The sequence below is a fragment of the Ixodes scapularis genome, unplaced genomic scaffold (genome assembly GCF_016920785.2).
Source record: "Ixodes scapularis isolate PalLabHiFi unplaced genomic scaffold, ASM1692078v2 ptg000822l_1__unscaffolded, whole genome shotgun sequence".
Taxonomy (NCBI): Eukaryota; Metazoa; Arthropoda; class Arachnida; order Ixodida; family Ixodidae; genus Ixodes; species Ixodes scapularis.
Genome location: NW_024610043.1, coordinates 451,307 through 474,829, shown reverse-complemented (window position 1 = coordinate 474,829; position 23,523 = coordinate 451,307). Strand labels below are relative to the sequence as shown.

Sequence of the window (23,523 nt, the reverse complement as noted above, 5' to 3'; positions counted from 1 at the left end):
CCTTTGAAGGGGCGCCTTCCTTGGGGGTCTTTTCGCTACGTTAAATGCAAACACGCTTGGCACAGTATGTTGTTTTAGGAACCGATGGCCACAAGCGATATTTGACAGGTAGTCTTTTTCTTGAAAATGTGCTGAACACACCTTCGTGAATTTCGAAATGGTGAAGTGCTTTCCCTCATCTCGTTTGATGGCAATCAACCATTTTCTTCGTAAAACAGGGTTGCTGGGGAAAGCAAAGAAAGACACCTGGAAAACAAAAATGATAACAGATGTTAACTTGGGCTCAGCGGAATGAAGCTCATGTTTCAAAGTAGCGGTGTAGCGCATTTTGAAGTTCTACGCATATACGCGAAACTTTTTCACGAAGCAGTAATCTCGCGTGCCTTATACTTCGTCTCAGCTTAGCATGGACTATTGTTGGCCGCACGTGCTATACTCCGTTTCACCTTATGTTGTACCGCAGCGAAGGCTGGAAGCGCGAGCTCATAGCGTTGACAGCTGCCCTTACTGCACGAGAGCTCGTGCCGCCGAGATCTGCCCCAGAGCGAGGAGCTCGCGCTTACAGCTTTTCCTGCGGTACAACATTAGGTGAAACAGAGCTTAAAAGCGACACGTCGGCGGCTGCGCGAGCGCCCGTGCAACGCAAGCGCCAGTTTAAGGCTACCGTCTCGCGCTAGCACAGCCTCTGGGGTCAGTCCATGCTATACTTCGTTTCACCTTATCTGCGACCGAAGCCAAAGCTAAAAGCGCGAGACCAGCGCTTTTTGCGTTTCTCCCCAGCTCGCGCGCTCGAGCAAAGCCTGAACGCACGGAGCTTTCGTGCTCGCGCTTCCAGCTTTGCCTTCGCTGGCACATAAGGTGCAACGAAGTATAAGATGAGACGATAGACTAATTAGCAAAACAAAACGTCTCACCTTGTTTCCGTGATCATCCCTTACGCCTCTCTGCTTACAGAGGGGCACGCAGCAATGAAGTGGCATCGTACGAGTAGAATCGAGCGAGGGCTACAGCTGCAGGAACACTCGCTGCGCACCCGCTTCCATCTGTCGCCCTATCAATGGCGGTCGGCGGTTGCCAGCGTGTTGCCAGCAGCGCCCGCGCGTTGTTTTGAAATCCTGCCGCTAGATGGCGTGGAATTTGTGGATCGGTCTATTGCAGACGAAGCGGCACCAGCGCTTCCCAGATGGGGATCGGGGGGAGGGGGGGATGTTTGGACCGGCACAGACTCAGCGGCGACTCCAACGAGTTTGGCGGGCCTCCGCTCCTCTGCCCCGATACTGCGGGCGTGCGTACCCGCGTCGCGTAGTACATGTGCAGCTTAGCGAACGTTTGGGGGGAATTTGTCTGTGCGCGGCAGACGTTTGAGCCTCCTGCATGGCCGTGGGGTTCCGTTTACGCGGCGCGGCTTGGCGGCTCCTCCTTTCGGTGTGTGTGTCTGTGTGTGGGGGGCCGGGGAAGGTGTCGTTTTGCCACTGTGCTATTCTGCCACGGGAGGGTTTCTCTTCGCGTTGATTGCATCTACGTGCGTCCGTGCGCCCATGTTTTTGTCTTTTGTAAGCGCGTGCGTGCGCGCACCCCTCGAGGAAACACAAATAAAACCGTCTTCCCGGAGCTTTTACGCGAGTACTGGTGTGACCCTAACTGGACTATACAATGTTTGTTTGCTCGCTCTCGCTTAATAATGCTTACAGGTATTCTATGATGCTGGTAATATGCGGCATACGCTCGTTTTTATCCGTCCACACGAAAAAGCGTGCGCCAGATGTGATCTGTCTCGGCCGCTTCCGGATTTTTTTCAAACGCTATTTAGCATCTAAGATCTCGGGAAGGCTTGACGCTATTCTAGAAAAATCACGGAAGTTTACGGGCTTGATCCATATGCCAGAGAATTATAATATGTTTAAAAATGTGAGGAAGCAGCCAATTTGCATCACGGTTTGTCGCCCACGTTTCAGCGCGCGGACATGTCCGTTGCAATAACAGGCGGAGAGGATTTTACGTGCTCTCAGGCGTTTAGGTGGGGGCTTCGCTTGCTGTTGCCGATAATAGTTTTCATCACAGTCGTGCATATTCCTGAGTTCTTGAATTCTAGAAATATGAACAGAGTTCTTCGATTTCCGTTGAACGTGAATATTGACTAAAGAGGTTTTGGTTTCTGTTTATTTGAGCAAAAGTCAGCTATTGGCACGATACTTGTGTGTAAAAGCCGGACCCCATCAGAAAATATGCGACGAACACGTGGCGAAACTTAATCCACTAAGCAGCCTAGCCTTACTCCGTGAACAGCGCTTCGAACGCGAAGGCGGAGTACGAGTGTTCAAAGATTCTTGATAAAATGACATAAATCTTTTCCAAGGGAGGAGACAGATAGTCCGTCCCGATTTCTGAATTTATCTCTTTTTTTATGCTAGCTAGTTTTGCATACGAACCATATCGGCCACATTTTGCTGGAGTGCTTTTCATTTGAAATCGAGACCAGTCTTCCTACATAAGCGCTTAGACATTCGTCTCCTCGTTATTTTCCTGAGCAAGTGACTAATTCAAAGGTCTGCTGAGTTTTTTCAACAGCGTCGGAGCAATACGAATGGCTCTCACTTCGATCGGAAGTGAGAGCCCATCACACAGGACCACGAGCAGACCGCGATTGCGTTGTGATCACCGTCATCCTGCTGTTGCAAGCAGGCTACCAATGAAAAACAAGGTGCGCGGTCGAGGTCGAAGTCAAATTCGAAGTAAGTGTTTATATACGACGTGCAAGTAGGGGTACCAAAACGTGTCTTCCGCGCTTGCGAACGTTATCGTGACCCATTGGAAAGAAGTAAATACGAAGAATTACACAACAATCAGCGGGAAACATAAAGGGCGCGCACAGAACGCGCGAAGACGAGACAGAAAAGCGCGCCCCGTCATTGGTCAAAACGAGGTGTAAATAGCGGTACGTCAGAGCGTCTGAGGGGTAAACAAACACACGAGGTGCGCAAAGAGCTGAATAAGCCTGTTATTTTTAAAACATGGAAAATTATTGAACCGGGCTTGCCGTGTTTTTTTTTACTTTTTCCATGCACGTCGCCGTGCTGTTCTGGGGCACGTATCGTCGGTTCACTCGAAGAGCTTTTACTTTCCCACGCTCTTTAGAGCCTGACATTGCACCTTTTTGTCAGATGAGCCGGCGATGTCCAGTTTTTCTGAGAGGCTGTGTTCCCCGTCTAGAAGTGTGGACGAGCTGTTTACCCGTCCTCCCATCTTGCATTTCCCACCAGACCTTGTTCCAAAATGACCCTTCTTTTGTAACAAAAACAAAATTAAGAACCTGCCTCTATTCATCTCAAAGACTATGTTTGATGTTCGCTGAAGGCGTCCTCACTGGCTCTGTCTGCTTGAAGAAATCACCGGTTATCAAGGGGAGCTGAAGGAGCGAAGACGACCTCTGTTTCCCTTCCCTTCGAGATTAGTTAGCTTGCTTCTCCTTGGCAACGTCGTTCTTTAATTTCACTACAAAAACGATAAACGGTAGGGAGTTCTTGTAGACGGTTTTTGTGCTCGGTAACGATACCCAATAACGATACTGTGCATGCACAAAGACGACAGAGGAGTATCGGGTATCCTTACAGGAATTATTGGAACAATGCACAAAACTCCCTAGTTTCTTAGACGTGTAAACAGGAAGTATAAGCACTTACTTAATTCGTCCCCAACACGCTCGTTTGTGATTAGTGCTTTTGTGTTTCAAGCTTGAGGCAACCTGTAGGTACAAAGTTTGACCTTGCCAAGTGTAGGGAAAAGTTCGCTGTTCGGGTTTTTCCTTTTACGTTCTTTGTCGACCCATCGTGACCTGTTCTTTTTCGTTACGGGTTACGTGTGGAGTCTGTCGGCTTTGGTTTTAAGGAGCCTTTTGGTTTTTGTTTTAAGGAGCATCTCTGTTACGCCAGACGCGCCACCACCGCGCCGTGACGTAACAGAGATAAGTTCATGTATAGGTGAATATGTTGCCGAAACTATGTTCTGGCTATACACGAATTAACGAAGTCATCTATGTTACGTCACGGCGCGGTGGTCGCGCGTCGGGCGTGACCACCGCGCCCGACGCGTGGTCGCGCGCGGCCATCAGCCCCAGAGCGGTCTGGGGCTGAAGGCGGAAGTCCCTATGTGAGACGTGTATTCTAGCGTTGTATTAAAAAAAAACTGACAAAAACTTGCCTTCTCGTCAAAACGCCGCGACTGGGGCTGTACCAAAAGAGTCGAGAAAGGTTTGAAGATCAGTTTTCATGTGCTCGGTTCGTCCGAGAACGTGAATATGTGGCGTGAAAATGGAAAACCAGTCGCCGTCGGACCAGGATTGCTTGGGCGGGAAGCCGTTTGGGTTAAATTCACGGATACTTGTTGTCATCAGATTTATTTGTTTTGTTCCGTCATGAAAGCGGGAATACCGCCAAGTTGTTGGGACCGCCTGCATGCGGACGTTCAGTGCGTCTTCCAAGATCGAACGGCCGCCTGATCGCTCGAACTGTCGTCTGCTCTTTCAAACGCTTCTGCTCGTCGTCTGCTCTTTTAGACGACACCGGCCCGTGTACCAAATGTTGGCCTGGTACTTGCTATAAGAAGTGAGTGCAGGCCTCAAAATACTTAACTTTGAAAATTGGTAAGCAGGCTCGATGTAAACAGTGGATACAAGGAGATGTTGATCGTTGTTACCAGTGACCATCAATGACTTGTTATGCCTCATTCACTTGGTCCGATTCTGCTTGCGATTTTCAGTATCGATGTTGAACATCTCAGCTACGGTTCACGCTGTTGTAACCCGAGCGACGTCATGACTGAAAATTGCGACCGAAATTGCATCATGCGAATCAGGCTTTAGCGTACCCTCTGCGGCGTCCACGCGGAATGAATCGCCGCATGTCACATTATTCACGCGAAGTTTTGTGGTGTAGCGAGCCTTGGTAATTTCGCTGAGGCTGCTCAAGTAGTCAGGCATCGCCCAGGAAGACGTAGAATCAACAATTCCAAAGCAGAAGTGCACGGGGACTCACACCGCCGCCGACAACAACGCAATTCAATGGTTTGTTTATCGGCGACGCGGCGAGCTTCTTGCCCACACCCCATCGCGCATGCGCGGCGCCGGTGGCTTCGGCGAGGAGCGCTCCAGTTGGTTTGTAAACATGAGTTGGTGTATAAAATATAGTGTAAAAATGATGTGAAATGAGGTGCCACTGAGCACCACGTTTTACATGCTCACGTCACGTCATGCGATGATGTGAGTATAATGTTAGAAAATTCATTTTTAAGTCTGGATACTTTAGTCCTTGTCATTCGCAGAGTTTTCTCCGTAGGTAGCAGCCGCCTGCATTACTGGTGTTCTCGCGGAAAGTGGCGCACTAGCTCCCAATCAATCGCACAGCGTGCCATCCTGACTGAAAGCAATGCCAAGGGGTGAAACTGGAAGACCCGGTCCTCTAATAAAACGTTTCGTAGAGATTCCCGCTTCAAGAACCTGCGTCTCATCAAGTTTCCGAGTCTATTATATTCGCGAACACCGCCCCGTCGGACATTAGAAAATGATTGACTCTTTGTCCAACAGATGTTTAGTCGAACTGTGGTAAAGTTTGAAGGTGGGCCAGTCGGTGCATAGTGCACAGTCTTTGTAGCAAGTTCGGAGCCCTCACCGGCCTGGCCGGAGCGGCTTGGTGGGCTGTGGACTTTTGACAAAGACCGTTCATACAAGGAAAAACGGCGCAAGAGGACACAGGAAAAGCAAGTAGAGGACAGACAGCGCTGTGCACGTGTCGCTGTTCTACTTGTGTGTGTGCCCTTTTGCGCCGCGGTTCCTTTCATGTTTAGTCGAACGGAGCTTCGCATGCGTAGGAGTTTAACGAAATACGGAACATGCCGCCCACAGATATCGACATAGGTGTAGCGTGCCAAGTACGTTCAGCACATTGCGCTATTGTACTTATGTTCAGTGACCGGTGAAGACCGCAGTGCAAGGTCTGCCTGCAGCGCGAGGTTTCTAGCTTCTGGGTCACCACTGCGCATCCGACTGTTGAGGCTGGTATACGTTCTCTGTGCCTCGACTCTCGAGGCATGCGTATTCCGCGCGCCCCGGGAACTTCGTCTTTTATTGATTTTTTATGCATGTTGTTTTCGTGGACCTGCGTCACCAGAAAAGCACAAGTTTGCAAACGCAGCGAATGCTCGGCGGAAGGGAGCGAGTGCGCGCTGGGGGCTTCGAACTGCAGTCTTAACCAAGTTAAGAATGTAGTAAGCTCCGTATTTTGCGTGAGCCCACTACAGTATAATTAGGGCTCCGCGTTTTCGAATAAATCCTATGAAATCCGAAGAACACTTGCCGTTTAAACTTTTGCCGATTCGGGTTTATCCGAAAAACCCCGAATATTTGGGGCTGCCAGAAGTAATAACGCTGACAGGTCTTCATATTTTCCCGGAATTTACAACAAGCTTTACGTTTGTCATCTTTTCTTGTTGCAACTTATGAACTTATCCCGTTATCATAGAAACGAGGTAGCTTCTCTTACGACCACAGTCGAAGTCTCGCATATGAAAAGGCTGATTTACTAAATTCGCAAACTGCTGTTTTCTAAATTTAATTCGCACCACCGAAGAAGCCGACAAACTCCGAATTTTGTATACCATTAAAGAAAGCTCCGAAAAACACCCCGAATTCATTGTAAAAAAATTGCAGTGGCTTAGCTTGGCTATGCCAGGATATACGTAGCGTAAGCTTAGGTTCATCTGGTTATTCTTAGCTTTCCTGGTTGTCTAGGATTAGCTTGATTATCAAGCTTACTGCTGCTTCAATGACACAGACGGTTTACGGATTATGTGACTACTTCGGGATCCGATGAGTTAAGCTTCTCCACTCTTCTTATTGCGGAGGAGGCGCCGTGTAACCGAGCCTTCGGTTGCACGTCAAAAGATCCCCAGATGGTCCAAATTAATCCTCCGCTGGGGCGTACGAGATGCCCGTCGTTGGTTTGGCCAGCTGTGCGCCGTGTTATGTATCAAGCAACCAAGCTGCCGCCCAGAACAACCGGACAGCGCGAGCCATATCTCGAGCGGGTCCATGCGCGCGGCGCGTGCATCGGGGACTGACACGTGTGACGTCACTGCTCCTCGCGCATACGCAGCACGGCTCGCCAGAAGCCACGCGAAACTGCTCAACCTCGGCCAGTGTAGCCTACGCTACAAAATAAACTCCGAAAAACACGCTCCGACTCTAATCAAAAATGAACTCCGAAAACACAGTACGCTACCTATAATACGAGTCAATGGGCAGCCAGAGCCGTATATGTAGAGAGTTTGGCCATTCGTTGGGAAGTATAGGAGACAAATGAGGAGGCGTCATTGGCCGAAAGCGGGCTGGGCGTGTTCCAGGGCGTCTTCAGAAATTCGAATGTGACCAACCAGAAGCCGGAAATAATACCCTGGTGGTGGTCGCGAGAAACAAACCTGATAACTGCATTGGAGTAACTCTCGGTGGCTGAAAATATGGTACACGTGATGTTTCAATCACGCTCATCCAAAATGATGGTGGAAGAATGTGACTAGCGGAACGATCGACATAATCCGTACGCCAAACGCCGAGGGCCGGGAATCTGCCGTCAGAGCGGTCACACTCTCTCCGCGCAAAACAGTGTTGAGTGGCGCATTCGTTTCTTACATCTTTCTGCATGATCATGATGAAAACAACACGTGCACTCTATTTTCAACCACAAAGAGTTACTACACTTCACTCTTACGCACTTATTAAAACCATATACGAACACAGACCTTCGATGATCGATCGGCTCAGAACTGTTTCTCGCTACCACCGCTAGGGGATTCTTTTCGGCTTCTGGTTGGTCAAGAGAGCATGCCAAGCCCTCTTTCCGAGTCTGCCGCACGCCCTGGCTCTGCCCGCGCCTCCCATTGACCAAACTCTCTACATATACGGCTCTGTGGGCAGCCAAAGCCGGCGTAAAACAACGAGCGCGAGTCGCGCGCCTCGCCTCGGTTCAAAGCTGAGAAAAGTGGAGTCGACCGCCATCATTAGTTATCTCGACTGCATTTCGCTCAAAGTAGGTTGGGCGACACGAGCACGCTCAGAAGTAAACATATGGCTTTGAAATGAATGATCCAATGAGTGGTTTAATTAATGATGAGGTGTACTCTGACCAACGGGTTCGAATAAAACACAGATTTCATTGCTTCGGCAAACTGCAGGTCGCCTCTTTAAGAGGTTTTTCAGGGGAGGCACTTACTTTTTTTATTCATTTGTTTAACTGACATACCCTCAGGGCCATCGGCATTACAGAGGTGACCGGGAGTTAGAAGAGAACAGAACAAAGCTGTACACTTTGGAGCTCAGTCTGAGCTGTATAGATTATTTACGGCAATTTTAAACATATAGTAAGTGGCAATTGTGGCAACAGATGTGGGAAGGTAGTTCCAGTTTACTGAAATTTTTGGGAATGGATGACTCTTGTTTTGGAATGTCTACTTTATATATATATGATGAAATCCGTGACAAAATATTAGACAAGTGATTCAGCGGTTGGTTGTGAAGTATTGCGTTATTATGGTATCTCTTATGAAAGTGACAACATCGCGGTATTTTACGACGTAAAGTGAGGTAGGCAACGATAGGCTGGTTGCCATGGATCATAATTATTAAGATAAAACACACAGAACAATTTTGTACTGATCGAACGACGGTTTAGCGAGCGAAACCTGGCCACGACGTTTCATCGAATGACACTTTAGCAAATGGCGGCGTTCATTTGACCGAATAGATAAAATGGAGGCCGCCGCCGTCCTGTTTTCGAGCTTGCCGAACCTTTGGTGATGGACGCTCGAACTTGAGTTCATATTACTTTCCCCAGACTATAGCAAAGCACCCCTTGCTATCGTTCCGAACAGACCGGGTCTGTTTGGATGCCCAGTTTGCCGCCCCTACCAATGCCTAAACGTCGACTCGCGTATATGATCTCTATTCGCTAAAATGTAATTCGCTGAAACGTCTTCGTTCATATAATATGGACTCGTATTAATGTTTGTAAGTTGTTTCACAAAAATCGTGCACGCAGGTTCGTGTCTGTCTCTCCTTTTTGCACCCTCGGCGAGCGCCGAGCGGTCGTTGGCAAAAATATAAACGCCTTCTTTTTTTTTTTTTTCGTAGAAAAAACCGTGCGCAACGAAAGTAAAAAAAAAGACTGGCCAGAAGATTTTGAGGTGGGGTCCCCTCCACAATCACAACGCCGACAACCAGGCGAAGTCTAGGGAGCCTTCATGTGCGCTTTGCTAGGGTGATGCCACCCTTTGTAATACCGCTCGCCGACAAACCAGCAGCCATTTTGGTTCTGGGCATCCGTGGGGCTTATAACTCTCCCGGAAACAAGCACCTTATCTCACAAGTTCGCAGCAGGGAAGTCAAGAAGCCGCTCGCTCCCCACAGCATGCGCGCACGATGAAGAAAGCGCGAAACAAAACGAAAATAAAAGAAACGGAACAACAAAACTAAAAGCCAGAGGGAACTAGCTAAACAAACAAAATGACAAGATCAGGGTGCGTCGCCCGGCGTCCGGGATACGGCCCATTCGTCACATGTCGATTCGTCATAGGGCAACTGGTAACAGGCCCGTTCGTCACAGCGGAACATTGGTCACAGGGTGATTCGTCACGCTGGCAGTTCGTCACACAACGACTTCAAGATTGTTAAACGTTTTTTTTTTTTTTTTCCATCTTGTTTTCTTAGGAAAGTTACGAAAGGGGGCCACTTAACTAAATCCGTACAAGGCCAGTGAGGTTGACTACGGGAAACAAAAGCATGTCCCAATGACCCCAAGTTAAGGCAGCATGCAGCGTTTAGCCTGCATGTTGTCTTATCGGGGTCACATTTCTTACAAAAGACCTTCGAGAACATAAAGTTCACAATTAAAAAAAAAACCACCGAACGCGATTCTTTCTTTTTTTCTTTTTTTTTTTGTGCCCTGTTTCAGGGCTTATTATGCCGGTTGCCCTCCAATTACAAAAATATCACGAGTCTCGATTTCTAAATGGAGGTAGTTACTACTAAGAGAGGTGGCGATATGCTTCTTCACGAAGGACATTCATTAACGTTTACGAAACTACGTTGTATTGGGCCTGCCGCCGAAAAGGAGTTTTTAAAACTAAAATAGTCACCGATCACGCCAAGACTCGAGTAATCTCTTATTCAGGAGACCATACGCATGCATTTGACAACGTGTAGTGCACGAAAGCACCCAATGTCAAAAACCCCGTATCAAATGCCCCGCGGCGAACGCTCCGGCCTTTTCGCCCCGCTTTCAAAATGCCCCAATTTCGAAAGCCCATGACGCGAATGCCCCGTGTCAGATGGCCGGGTCCTCAGCGCGAGGGCGGAGCATTCTGCTTTTAACTAAGCGACAGTAAGTGCGCACGCGAGCTGTGTAACAATCATGCCGTACCCGGGACTCAAGTATAAGGAATAAATAGATAAAGCTTCCCCTTCTTCAAGCGTACGCTCTACATATTCACATCTTGTGGCGACGGTTCTGTCAAAACTGCTAACCCGCAGATCGTGGCGCTGTACTTATTGCATATACAGCACCAAACACCACTTCCATTCTTAGGTCGTTCTAAAATATTTGCATCTACCTAGGTAGATAAAGTCTATAATTCTACGTCTGAATATATCTCTATGATAGCAGGGCGCGTGGCTGGTTATGCAGATTTATGCAATTAGCCACTTGTAGGACGTCATTCTAGGTTTTTCTGCGGTTCAAGTTGACAAAGAACAATGCTGGTTCAAGCGCGAAAAGAATGGGACGGGGGCATCGAGGACGGGGCTTTTGGCACGGGGGGAATACGGGACGGGGTAATTGAACACGGGGTTTTTGAAACGTGGGTCTAATGACGCGGGGCTTTTGCGATGGGGATCCTGCACGCAGGGCAATCGTGCTACACCCTTGACAACACCAAGATAAACGTGCTTGGGTTCGTCATGAGATGAAGGAAAAAGCTGGTATGTACCAAAATCTGTTCCTGCTCTTGTATTCCCAAAACAAGGTCAGTAATGTCCTTTATTCCAGTGGAAGGCCGTCTATCACCCCACCAAATGCTTCTGGCTGCGGTTGCCTGTGCACGTGACGACACTGTTTTGCAGATTCCCGCATCGCCAACACTCCGGCGCACCATCCGCAAGCAAAGGCAGCGGCCGAATTTCGAGTACAGCGTATCATCTTGCAGAGCCGACATACGATCGAATGCCCACAGAGTTCAAAGTAAAGTGTATTGCAGCGCGAAATCACAGTGCGCGACATATTATGATAATAATGACTGTTTTACCTGCATGCAGACCACAGCCAAAAAAAGACTCCTTTCTCCTCCACGATAGCGGAGAGGGCGACGGCGAAAGAATCCTGAGGCCAGATTCTCAAAGCGAACTTACGACGAAAAAAATGCGTACGACAAATTTGAGAGAAAATCCGTATTCTCGAAACGAAATTGTCGTAACTTTTGCGCAGGTTACGACAAAATCCTACGACAGCTCCGAAGCTGTCTTACGCACTTTCTACGATCAAATTAACATGGCCGACAACGTCGCTCAGTTGCTCGGTCGCGACGACCCAACGGACATTTATTTTTCTGCCTGTTCTTCTTGCGCGTCCCGACTTCAAGCAGCAAGAAAAAAATGAAGAAGTACTTGAAACCGACCACGACGAACATGAACGCTGGATCCAGACACCCGGAAAAGGCAACAAAGGCGACGATCCCACCGACCGAGCGAGCTCGACAGAATATATAGGCCTAGCAGGCACTCCGACCCGTTCCGGCGCAGCATTGCTCAGACGGTCCTTGGCCAAGACCGTCTGCCCACGACCGGCTGGCTTGCTGAATGGAATATGCCCGCGCGACCCTTGTGGACCCTCCCCGTATGAATAGTTTGATAGCTGAACTAAATTTCAGAGGTCAACCGATTCTCCTTATCATCTCGATCACCTTGTTTTCCGAGGCAGCGGTGACGAAAGCTGTCGTCGAAAAGGGATTCCTCGATTCTATCTCCTTGTTTTGTGTGATATAGAGCTCAAATAAACGCCGTATGGATTACCTTCGCAACACGGTATGTACACTTTATTATCAGTATGCCATTTTTAACTGTCGAGCTGTATCAGTTTGTGGGAGCTACGCGATGCCGGTCCAACCTTTCTTTGCCGAGTGTCACGTCAGTATCGAGTTGCAATCGTAGAAGATCGGTCCCGAAGCGCTTACCGAAACGCAGTCTGAATCCAGCACTTCGATCAAACGCACGCGTCCGCTCCGAGTGTGAACAGGTATTTGCGTGACTCTTGCTGACACTCTCGCAGTTCAAACGTATCTTTTTTAACGTCGGCTCACTCCTGCATTTCCGAGCACGCGAGAAACGCCGCGGCGGTTTGTTTCCTTCTACGTCGCTTTGCAAACGACTGGCACGGGGCTTTTACCAACGATGACAGTCGTGTTGACTTCGTAGCGATCGAGTTTGTAGCAGTCAACGAAGCGTTAGCATCGTTGTTAGCGTCGATATACCACTGCACGGACACGAACCCCAGACAACCGGTGGTGGAAAGGTCGCCCGCGTTTATGAGAATCAGCTTGGACACTACACATTTACACACAGACAGGACAGGACATACACGGAGCTGTCTATCAACGAGTGGTTAGCCTGTGTTTGTTATTAAAAATCCACGTGCTCCGAACTATGCCTAGCTCTCTAATTGGTTGTTCGTTTTGCCGAAGACGCCGTTGCCATAGCAACAGCACCGGAAGTCATCGTTTCTCCGTAGGAGGTCGTAACTTTCCTCCTCTCACTTAAGAACGCGTTTGTGAATACCGTTCTCGCCTCATCTTACGATGATCGTAACTTTACGAACTTCGTAGCTAAGTTGTCGTAGGTAAGAGGTTCTTTATGAATCTGGCCTCTGATCTTTGCCACCGAGCGCAACTTGAGCTGTCTGGCTCACGCGACTACGTGGTTCGCGGACAAGACCTTGAAAGTGACCCCGGCACAGTTCTACTAACTGTACACGGAGCATGCCACAGTCAACGGCGTGGTAAAGCCAATGGTTTACTGCTTGCTGCCCAACAAATCTGAAGCTACCTACAAAAGGTAAGCATTCAAGAGCTCTGATAAACGTATAAAACGAAACGCTCGGTGGTCCTATTATTGGATATGTGTTGAAACACTTCAAAATATGTTCGCTCGTTTTAAGGTTTTTCGACGTCGTTCTGAGTCACATGGGGGGCCAACTGCCTTGAGGTGGCTTACACGGACTTCAAGATAGCGGCCATCAACGATACAGGGATGTTTTTTTCAGCTCAGACAATTCAGATGACGAGTTTGCTGTTCTGGTATGCGGCATTCTATTTATACGTCTTATTGTTGTCTTCAGGTAAGCCAATTGGTTACTTTATTTCTTGTTGATTTTCAAATGGGAATGCATCCAGCATTGGCCTTCTTGCGAATCGCCGACATTCCCGAGGCCTTCGAGGAACTTCTCGAGGTTTTCCCAACCGATGCCTTACTCGTGGCGGACTACTTCGAGGACGTGTATATCGGGAGACCCCGTCGAAACGGCTTGTCGTCGGCCACCTCCCCTCTTCTGGTTTGGTCAGTCATAGAATCAACACTAGCAGGAAGGCCAACAGGGACGAACAACAGCATCGAAGCGTGGCTCCGGGGACTGCACGTAAGAACTGACCCAAACCTCTGAGAACTTGGACGCTTTCTGTAGTACATGTTTGCATTTGTGGCTCAAAATTTCAGTAGGGTGCCCACTCAAAAAGCTTTCTCCACGAGTGTGTGTGTTCTTTTTTCTTTTTATCCTTAACAGAGATGAAGCTGGCTCAAGCGGAGGGTGGCACGACATCTTCGACGGTGTCCAAGAAGCACGACGACAGCAAACGGCGTCTTCAAATCATTGTGAGCCGCTATAATGGTCGCAATCGTCTAGAAACCCTGAGGGTGGCAGCTCGGAATATCACTTTTTAATTTTTTTTTATTTCGCTCAATAAATCTGTTGTTTTTTTAAGAACAACGATGACTTGTTTGGATGTTCCCTCTCTTTAGTAAAATTAAATATACCGTACTAATCTTTATTGCTTGCACAGCCAGGTGAATATATGTTGGGCAAATTCAAATATCCGGTTCGCACAGTGAAAAACGTTCCTAGGGACAAATTCCCCTATGACGAATATTCCGCTGTGACGAACGGGCCTATTACCAGTTGGCCTATGACGAATGCGCACATGACAAACGGGCCTACACCCGCCCGGCTTAGCCCAATAACCCCCCCCCCCCCCCCCCCCCCCCCCCCCCCCCCCCCCCAAACACACACATCTGGAGCCGTCAGCGCCGCTGCGAAAGAAGTTCGAGGATGGCTGAGAGCCGGAGGGAGTGGCGGTGGCCGCGGCTGCAGAGGCCGACGCCGCTTTCCGTGACCTCGGTGACTCGGTGAATGGCTGTGACTCGGTGAGAACGGCTGTGACTCGGTGAACCGCTGTGACTCGGTGAAGGGCCGTGAAGTCGAACCGGTCGAACGACTTCATGAACGGGATCAGTTCACGGACGTGAGGGGAACGACTTGCTGAACTCGATGAGCTCGTGATGGGACGGTGAGCGACTTCGTGAATTCAGAGTTGGCGGTGATGGGATGGGGAATGCTTCATGAACTCTATAGGATTCGTGATGTGACGGTGAAGTACTTCGTGAACTTGACGGATTCGTGAAGTGACGGTGAATGACTTTGTGAGTTCAGAGATTGCGGTGACGTGAGGGGGATGAGTTTGTTGTCCGGTTGAACTCCGTGATGTGAATGGCCGTGACTTTTGGACGTCGGTGTACTTTGTGATGTGAAGGGCTGTGACTTTTGGACGTCGGTGTACTTTGTGATGTGAAAGGCCGTGACTTTTAGACGTCGGTGTACTCTGTGATGTGAAAGGCTGTGACTTTTGGACGTCGATGTACTTTGTGATGTGAAGGGCTGTGACTTTTGGATGTTGCTGTAATTAGTGATGTGATGGTGAGTGAGTGGGTTCGGAAATGCCGACCTATGGTCCTGGCACGAGTCTTTCGCTTGAAAGTCTGTCATGGCCACTCTTGAGTTCATGGAGCGCGAGACGTTTTAATTCCAGAATCTCTTGAACCGTTATTTCGAAAATTGCAGGCTGTGCTGTTACTTGTCATTGCTCATTAGAAAAACTCTAAGCAGGGTCGTCGAAACAGGAGGATGGGGAGGGGGAGGATTTAGCTCTCCCCCCTCCCCCAGTTGCGTCGAAAGGTGGAGCAAGGGGCATAAGGGTGGAAGGGGGGGGGGGGGGGGTATCGTCCCAGCCCCGAACCACCATAGCATTTCTGAGAGTTATAATAAAATATTAGGGGAAAGGAATATCCCCCTTCTTCACAACCAGCAGCTCCTTTCTCTCTTTCTACCGAACAATTTCTACGGCCCTTCTTGAGACTCCTATTTAGTTTGTGTGTGTGTGTGTGTGTGTGTGTGCGCGTGTGCGTGTGCGTGTGTGTGTGTGTGTGTGTGTGTGTGTGTGTGTGTGTGTGTGTGTGTGTGTGTGTGTGTGTGTGTGTGTGTGTGTGTGTGTGTTGGTCGTACCTTAATTCTTTCTTTAGAGCGCAGCTCTTCGGCGCCTGTTTCCGGGTTTCGCGGGGTGTCGCCGTCGGCGTAACCGGCCCGCTAAATTTAGCGCGAAATCGACGTCACATGACCTCAACACCAATTCGATTCCCAGCTACATGACTTCAACGCCAATTCACTTCTCCGCTAGATTGTCATGTGATGTCCTTTTCCCTGCTAAATTTGACGGAGAAACTGAATGGGAGGAGGAGGGGAGGAGAAGAAGAGGGGAGGAGGAGGGGCATACCCTCCTCTCTGTACCCTCCCTTATTCCTCCTCAAGAGTTGAGCTCTAATTTCGCATTACAAAGATTTGTAAACGTCTTTATTTTTTTTTTATTTCCCTTTCTTCGGCTTTCTTTTTTTTTTTTTTTGTCATCCCCCGTTTTCCCTCGTCTCTCAGACATTACCGACGTCTTTACACAAACCGCCTGTGGGTGACCCCGGTGGCGTTGTTGACAGTGGCGGAAGATGAGCTCTATGAAGCCGCCCGCGTACACCGCTCAAGCATACCAAAGTGTAATAGTAGAAAAAAGATAAAACTTATTCGAGACTACCGAAAAGCTAATTTCGACGCTATAAACGATGCCCTGAGTCAGTTCGTTGATCATTATTTTGTTAACTGCTCCGATTGTTCCGTTGAGCAGAACTGGAATATGTTTAAGGTTCAAGTCGCCGTCCTCATCGACAAGTTCATTCCACTGCGATCAGTAACGTCTCACCCTCAATCACCTTGGTATAAGTTATAACCCATCATTGAGAAGGCTATCGAATAAGAAAAAAGAGATTGTCTTGTGCTGCTAAATCTTCCAGCACCTCTAACCGGGAATCTTATCACAACGCCAATGCAGCTTACAAAAATGCTTTCAAGATGAGAAATACGAGTATTTCAACGTAAAGCTACCGTCTATGTTAGCCACTAACCCAAAGGAGTTTTGGAATGTGGTTAGTAAAAAAAAATTATAATTTCACTCAACGGAGATGTAATTTCTAGCGATGAATGTGCTCGCGTTTTCAATGATGTTTTTTTTAAGTAAGTCCTTTCAAACTGTTATTAACACGCCCACTTGTAGATTTGAGGCGAGTGATTTTTGCCTATGGGACGCGTTCTTGTCGATCCTATTGTTATTGTTAAAATAATCAAGTAAACATTTTCGACGGACATCCGTCTGATTAGGAATGATTAATAAATCTTCAACTTTGAAACTCTAACCAAGCTTTATTAAAAAAACAAAAATCCCGACGTTTCGGAACCAACTCGGTCCCTTGATCACGGGTGACTGTTTTTGTCCCGCGGAACGGCCTGCCCACGAACCCGAACACCCCCGGGTTTTTTCCGGATTATCCCTCTTAACCCCGAAACGTAGCTGCTGGGAAGGGTCCCCGTCGACCGGTTTATGTTGCCGCGTGTGCATTGAATAGGGAGTTGTAGTAGATCGTTTTTCTCCTCCGCTACGTTATCCCCGAAGGAAACGCCGCAGCTGCGCAGGCGCGCCGCCAGCCTTCTCTGCATAGTTCAAGGTCTTGTGGCGGATTACGGAGCGCTATCCGGGTGCTTAGCGGGCTGCGGGAACGGTCTACTACAATTCCCTAATATGCCACGACTCCAACAGAAGGCGCCTCCGCCAGTTTTTTTCCGTTCCGAGGATGGAGCTGTTGTCAAGGTCGATGGAGTGGTTCGTCTTCTCGACGTGTTCGGCCAGCGCGCTTCCCTCCACATTTTTCTTGGCGATGTCGTCGACCATCGACCTTGACAACAGCTCCATCCTCGGAACGGAGAAAAACTGGCGGAAGCGCCTTCTGTTGGAGTCGTGGCATATTCAATGCACACGCGGCAACATGAACCGGTCGACGGGGACCCTTCTAAGCAGCTACGTTTCGGGGTTAAGAGGGATAATCCGGAAAACACCCGGGGGTGTTCGGGTTCGTGGGCAGGCCGTTCCGCGGGACAAAAACAGTCACCCGTGATCAAGGGACCGAGTTGGTTCCGAAACGTCGAGAGTTTTCTTTTTAATAAAGCTTGGTTAGGGTTCAAAGTTGAAGATTTATTAAAATAATCATAACTTAAAACTTTCTTCCTCTGCTGGCACCGACAGCAGTAACTCAAAGTTCCTCAAAAACACAAGAAATTATTGCTCTTTGATATTATCTCAAATTTTTTCCCAGTCGCTTTCACTTGGAGAGTTGCCTGTTGATTGTAAGATAGGGAAGGCGGTGCCACTCCACAACGAAGGTGATAAATATTGCCCGGATAACTATCGACCAATTTCGCTTAGTAGCATTCCTTGCAAGATACTAGAACACATCATCTACTCACAACTAGTTCAATTTTTAAAATCTAACCTATTCTTCAGCGCCGCTCAGCATGGCTTTCGTAAATCCTTCTCTTGCGAAGCGCAACTTTTGTCATTCCCCCATGATTTGCACTTAGCGCTTGACCGAGGGTCCCAGGTAGGCTGCATTTTTTTGTACTTTTCCAAAGCATTCGATAAAGTTTCACAGAAGCTGCTGCTATTAAAACGTAACAGTCTTAACATTGACGCAAACGTTCTGTCCTGGATAACTTGTCTTCTCACTAATCGTTCCCAGTTTGTAACCGCTAACGATGAAACATCACCCCTCGCCTCCGTCAATTCTGGAGTACCACAAGGTTTTGTATTATATCAGCTATTGTTCCTTATCTATATTAACGATTTGCCGAATTCGATCTCTTCTTCAACCTCAGATATTGCCTGGCAAATGCATGTTGAGTATGTTATTAATAACGCTAGTCGAATGCTGGGTTATTTAAAACGAAACTTTTCACTTGCCCCTTCATCTCTGAAACTAACCCTGTACAAAACGCTTGTACGCTCTACATTATAATATGCGTCTTCCATCTGGGACCCCGGGAATTCCAAACTAACTAACGCCCTGGAATCAGTTCAGAAGCGCTCTGTTCATTTTATTTTGAATAACTTTCATCGCACCGCAAGTGTGAGCTCCATGAAAACTAGCCTATCGTTGCCTAACCTCAATTTACGTCGCAATATAGCTCGCTTATGCCTCTTTCATATGATATAACATACAAACACATTACTCCTCAACCGACTGCTGAATCATCCGTCTTATATTTCGTCACGCATTGATCACATGCATAAAGTAGACGTTCTAAAATGTAACACTAACGCACTCCCCAGAGTCATTCATTCCGAAAACTTCAGTGGATTGCAACCACGTTCCCGGATCTATCGTAGCAATCGTTCCTGACCACTTATTTAAAACTGCCATTAATAATCTATACTGCTCAGATTGAGCTGCGGAGTGAACTACTGCCACTAACCCCTCCCCCCCCCCCTCCCCTCTGTAATACCGATGGCCTTGAGGGTATTTTGAATAAATAGAATAAATAAATAAATACATCCTTCATCCTATTTTTATTACTAACGCAGCAAATAGAAAGTGTTCAATTATACGAATATCTACGAGTTCATATTTCTGAAACATTTTTATGTAATGAACATATCGAGAGATTAAACACTAAATCGTTAAATTCGGTGACTTTATTAGGGCGGAACCAGAATCTGGCCCCTATGTCGGCGAAATTGCTAGCGCATGAGAAGAATTCTTTCTAAACTGTAATATGCAAGTATTTTATGGTTTCCGGAAAAAAATTACCTATCCTCTAAATTAGAACTTTTTCAAAACAAAGCAGTACACTTTTTTATCACACGACGTTTTGCCTTTAACCAGCGTCTAAGCTTTAAAAACAAATCTGGGTCTCGCTTCATTCTACACCTGGCACAAAAGCAAAATCGAATACGTTTTTTATATGACATATAGTTAAATAACTCATCCTTCAAAAACACCTATTGCCATTTCCTACATTAAATCTTTTCTAGAACCGATAATTCGTCTGAAGTACGGCAATTCTGGTCTCAAACAAATGTATTCCTGTTTTGTACCTCAAATTGTTCATTACAGAATGGAATAACTCGCCAGACGCGATAGTTGGTAACAGAAACGACGTTGAATTTAAAGAAACGTGCGAGCGTCTATGGCATAATAATTCAAAGTAAAAAATTATTATTGTAAAATGTCTCGGGGGATGATTGCGCATATTTTTTATGTAGCGTCTATGATTATAAAATTAAAGTGATAATGTTTTGTTGTAGCGAATGAGTTGACCGCCCAACATCTTTATCAAATGCGACCCCAAAAGACGCCCTTGATGTAATTAAATTTAGAATGATGTGATCGTGACGACACGACACATAGTTCTAAGCGGGTATTTTCACTTGGTTGGCTTTGTTCATTTACGAATTATTCAGCACAATATTTCATTAAAATACGCAAGTGTATAACGTTAAAGTTTAGAAAAGTGACAACAACGGGTTCCTGTTCTAATTTTTAAAAAGTAACGGAAATGGGTTACTTTCAAACCACTGGAGCCTGGAACGGAAACTTCTTTTCAAGATTGAGAAGGTACGAGGAACTAGTTTTCGTTCCTGTTTTAGAGAACGAGGTACGAATGTGAGACGGAGAGGTAGAAAAAAGCAACACAGAAAGCAGCGCTTGTCATGTGTTGCGTGTTTCCAACCCTCTCTCCGTGTATTTTTCCTTGACCGTTTTCATTATATTAGGTTTAACGTACGCCAGCTAGCCCAGCTCTCGACATTATTAAAGCAAGACTTTTATTCGTACTTGTATGAAAGGCATGTTGTGATAATCAACGAGAAGTCTCGGTCTTCTTGGGCTTCTTTTAAACGAACGAAGAATGCCGACGGTGCTCGTTGTAGAAGAACAATGTGAAGCCATCTGTTGAAAATAAAGTTAAATATAATAACTCATTTTTGGCGTGACGTATATAGTAGTGCTTGGGATAACAAACTCAGCTACTTTAAACTTTTTAGTCCATAAAATAAAATATGGTCCTATCACTCCCATCTAAAATTACTCATACATATTCGTTTTTTTTTATTAATATAAAACCCATGCCATACATCGGAGGCTATAACTACTTATTTCAAAGTTTGACACCGAGTCTCAGATAATGCGCTTCTTTTGGGTAAAAATAAAAGGACACTCCTATTTTTAATGTTGAGAGCAAAGCCCTTGTATCACATTTTTTTACAGACCACGGTGTTGAGCAATGAAGAGTGTGGAGGGGCGCGCTATGCTAATAACAACATTATTGTATTTTTTATTTCTTCTATTTTTGAAGTTATTTAGAATGACAATCTCATATTTGGCTCCGAAAGTTGACTTCTAAAACAGACAAAATAATTACGTTTCTCTTTTGTTTGCTCGCGTGGAGCGTTTAAGCGATACACCCGTAAATCTGGCACATACACAAGATATTTTTTGTACACAGATGACACGAGTGTATTTTTTTCTCATTCAAACTTTATGAAGCTAGAAACTATGTCGAATGAGTGGTTAAATAATTTATCAGTATGGTTACAGTCCCACAAACTTCAGTTGAACACTGGCAAGACAAAATATACTATTTTTAAACCTGGAATAAACCTATCAACTATCAAATAAACGAAAAGTTTGAAAGCACAATTATGGAGAACGTTAGGTCGCATAAATTTATTGGTATTTGGTTCGATGGAAGTTTAACTTGGTCTCGATGTATGGAACACCTTTGTTCAAAGATTTCCCAATGTATCGGCTTCTTGAGTTGAGTCAGGTTACTTCTGCCTTGTTGGTAAAAATGTCAATTATATTATGCATTATAACACTCGCATCTTAAAGGGGCACTCAAGTGGATTCTGAGATCGTCTATTTATTGTCATAACTCAATCTGCGAGCTCTAAGCATCCTAGAAATTCCAAAATTACATTCAAGGGCGGCCGATTTCCCTATTAAAAATCCAATCAAAGATCGCTGTTCTGCGCCTAGGCGCACGCCGTCAGGGGCGCTGTCGGACGGGAAGGCAGCAGGGAAGGGCGTGCGCCATCCAATCACGAGTGACGGCTTCCCGGCGGATTGATCCTTCGAACCGGCGGAGTGATCTTCCGAATGTGCGCGTATTTGATGGATTCTCGTTGGGACTCATTTTGTTTACTTCGGGTCTTGCGTCGTGCGGAGATGGACCTGCCAAATCTAACACCGTTGGAGGTGGAAATTCTTCGGCGGACGGCAGATATCAGCTCAATCTCCTACGACGCCACTCCTACGAGCGACGCCGATGCCCCGAACGCGACGGACTCGGATGACAGTTCGCGATGCTCAATGTCGACACCGGAGGAAGACGACGAAACCGACGACGCAACCCAGCGGCTTGGGAACACCAACTGGTAGGTGATGAGCTGTTTATTATACCTCTCATATGTATAGCTGATGCTGGTCTTCTGTTTTAAGGTGCCAACGCAGTTGCTGCGTGCCGATGGAAACCGTCGCAGAGTGTGTCTGCTGCCGTGACTACCCGGCCGCCGTTCGCAAGCAGCAGGGCCGGCAGAGCTGCGTGACAAGCCACCCGGATTTCGAGGGGCTGTGCCTCGATCCGGGTGTGCTACAGCTGGCCTGTAGCACACCCGGGAGTGATGTGCGTGGGCACATCACTCCCGCGTAACAAGGCGAGGAGAAAACGTAGTTCGCTCTTTTTTAAACAATAATAGCTGTATTACGTCACCTACAGCCAAAGATTTGACGTTGTTGTCAAAATATAATGTGCATGTGCCTAAAAAGAGCAATAATATTAACTTTAGCAATCTTTTCGCGGTTCGCTATTTCTATTGGTCGAATTCTATGGAGGTGGTGGAGACACGGGATGGACCCCGCAAGAGGATATAGTGCCTGTGTATTTCTATTGCTGTGAGTTTACTAGGGCGCCTTGCCATTTAGAACAGGTCATTTTTATTGACTGAAGCCCAACAAACAATATGCTTCCAAAAACAAGCTTCTCCAAAAAGCACTTGAGTGCCCCTTTAACTACTGTTTATTAATTTGGGGAACAACAACAGCAACTAACCTTGACAAGGTACTAGTTCTACAGAAGAAAGCTATCCGGTACACAGATAATTTAGATATTTACGTGCATACTGCTGCTTTTTTTCTGAAGCACAATATTCTTCCAATCCAACACCATTATTATTTGAGAGTAGCTGTAAAAATTTACACAAAACTTAAAAGCACCGAGTTTCTCTTTCTAGAAAACTACCCGCAGAAAACCACAACCTATAACTTACGTCATGAAAAATATGTTCAAGAAGAAATTGGCACAATTCATGGGTCTCAAATTTTGAGTTACATGATTCCTAAATTTTTTTTAAATTGATTCCCGGAAAATGTAAATATTATTTCTAACTGTTAATCGCCTCGAAATTTCAAAAATAAAATAAGGCTTTGCATGTTAGGTCCTCAGCAATAATACGTCTCCTATCCTGATCCTTCTCATCCTTCGTTTTTTTTTTTCTATTCGTTTTCCCTTTGTTTCGTATGATTTATGGCACATATATTATTACAATTTATGTTCAAATAACTATATATACATACTTTTTTTGGCATTAAGCTAATGGTACAACTGCACCGTTAGTAGCATGTCTGTAATTATGTCCTTTGTTGCTCTGCTGCTGCAGCGCTGTAACGGGGACTCAAGCCTTGTCAGGCGGTTTTGGTTGCCTTTTGCTCCAGCATATCCAGACTTCTGGTCTGGTCTTTAATCATCAGCTGCTTTCAAAGAAAACTAGTAAAACATCATAATGTTAGCATAACTACTGCGTCTGGAACGTGTTACCGACTGGTGTGTTTTAGCTTCCTATCCTGCGGATGCATCGAATGTAGTCTTGAAGTGACAACCAACTACTTCACTGAAGCCAGTTTGTTAGGCTGTTGGATGTGGTGATCCTGGCGGTTCGTGCCAGATGTCTTGACAA

At 46.6% G+C, this 23,523-nt stretch overlaps 1 long non-coding RNA gene across 1 annotated transcript; it reads left to right on the top strand.

The window, feature by feature from the left end:
• Positions 1-12,979: 12,979 nt before the first annotated feature.
• Positions 12,980-13,515, top strand: LOC120842875. The gene is made up of 3 exons (XR_005716022.3): positions 12,980-13,144; positions 13,248-13,386; positions 13,483-13,515. It is a non-coding gene; the product is annotated as an uncharacterized LOC120842875 (long non-coding RNA).
• Positions 13,516-23,523: the final 10,008 nt, after the last annotated feature.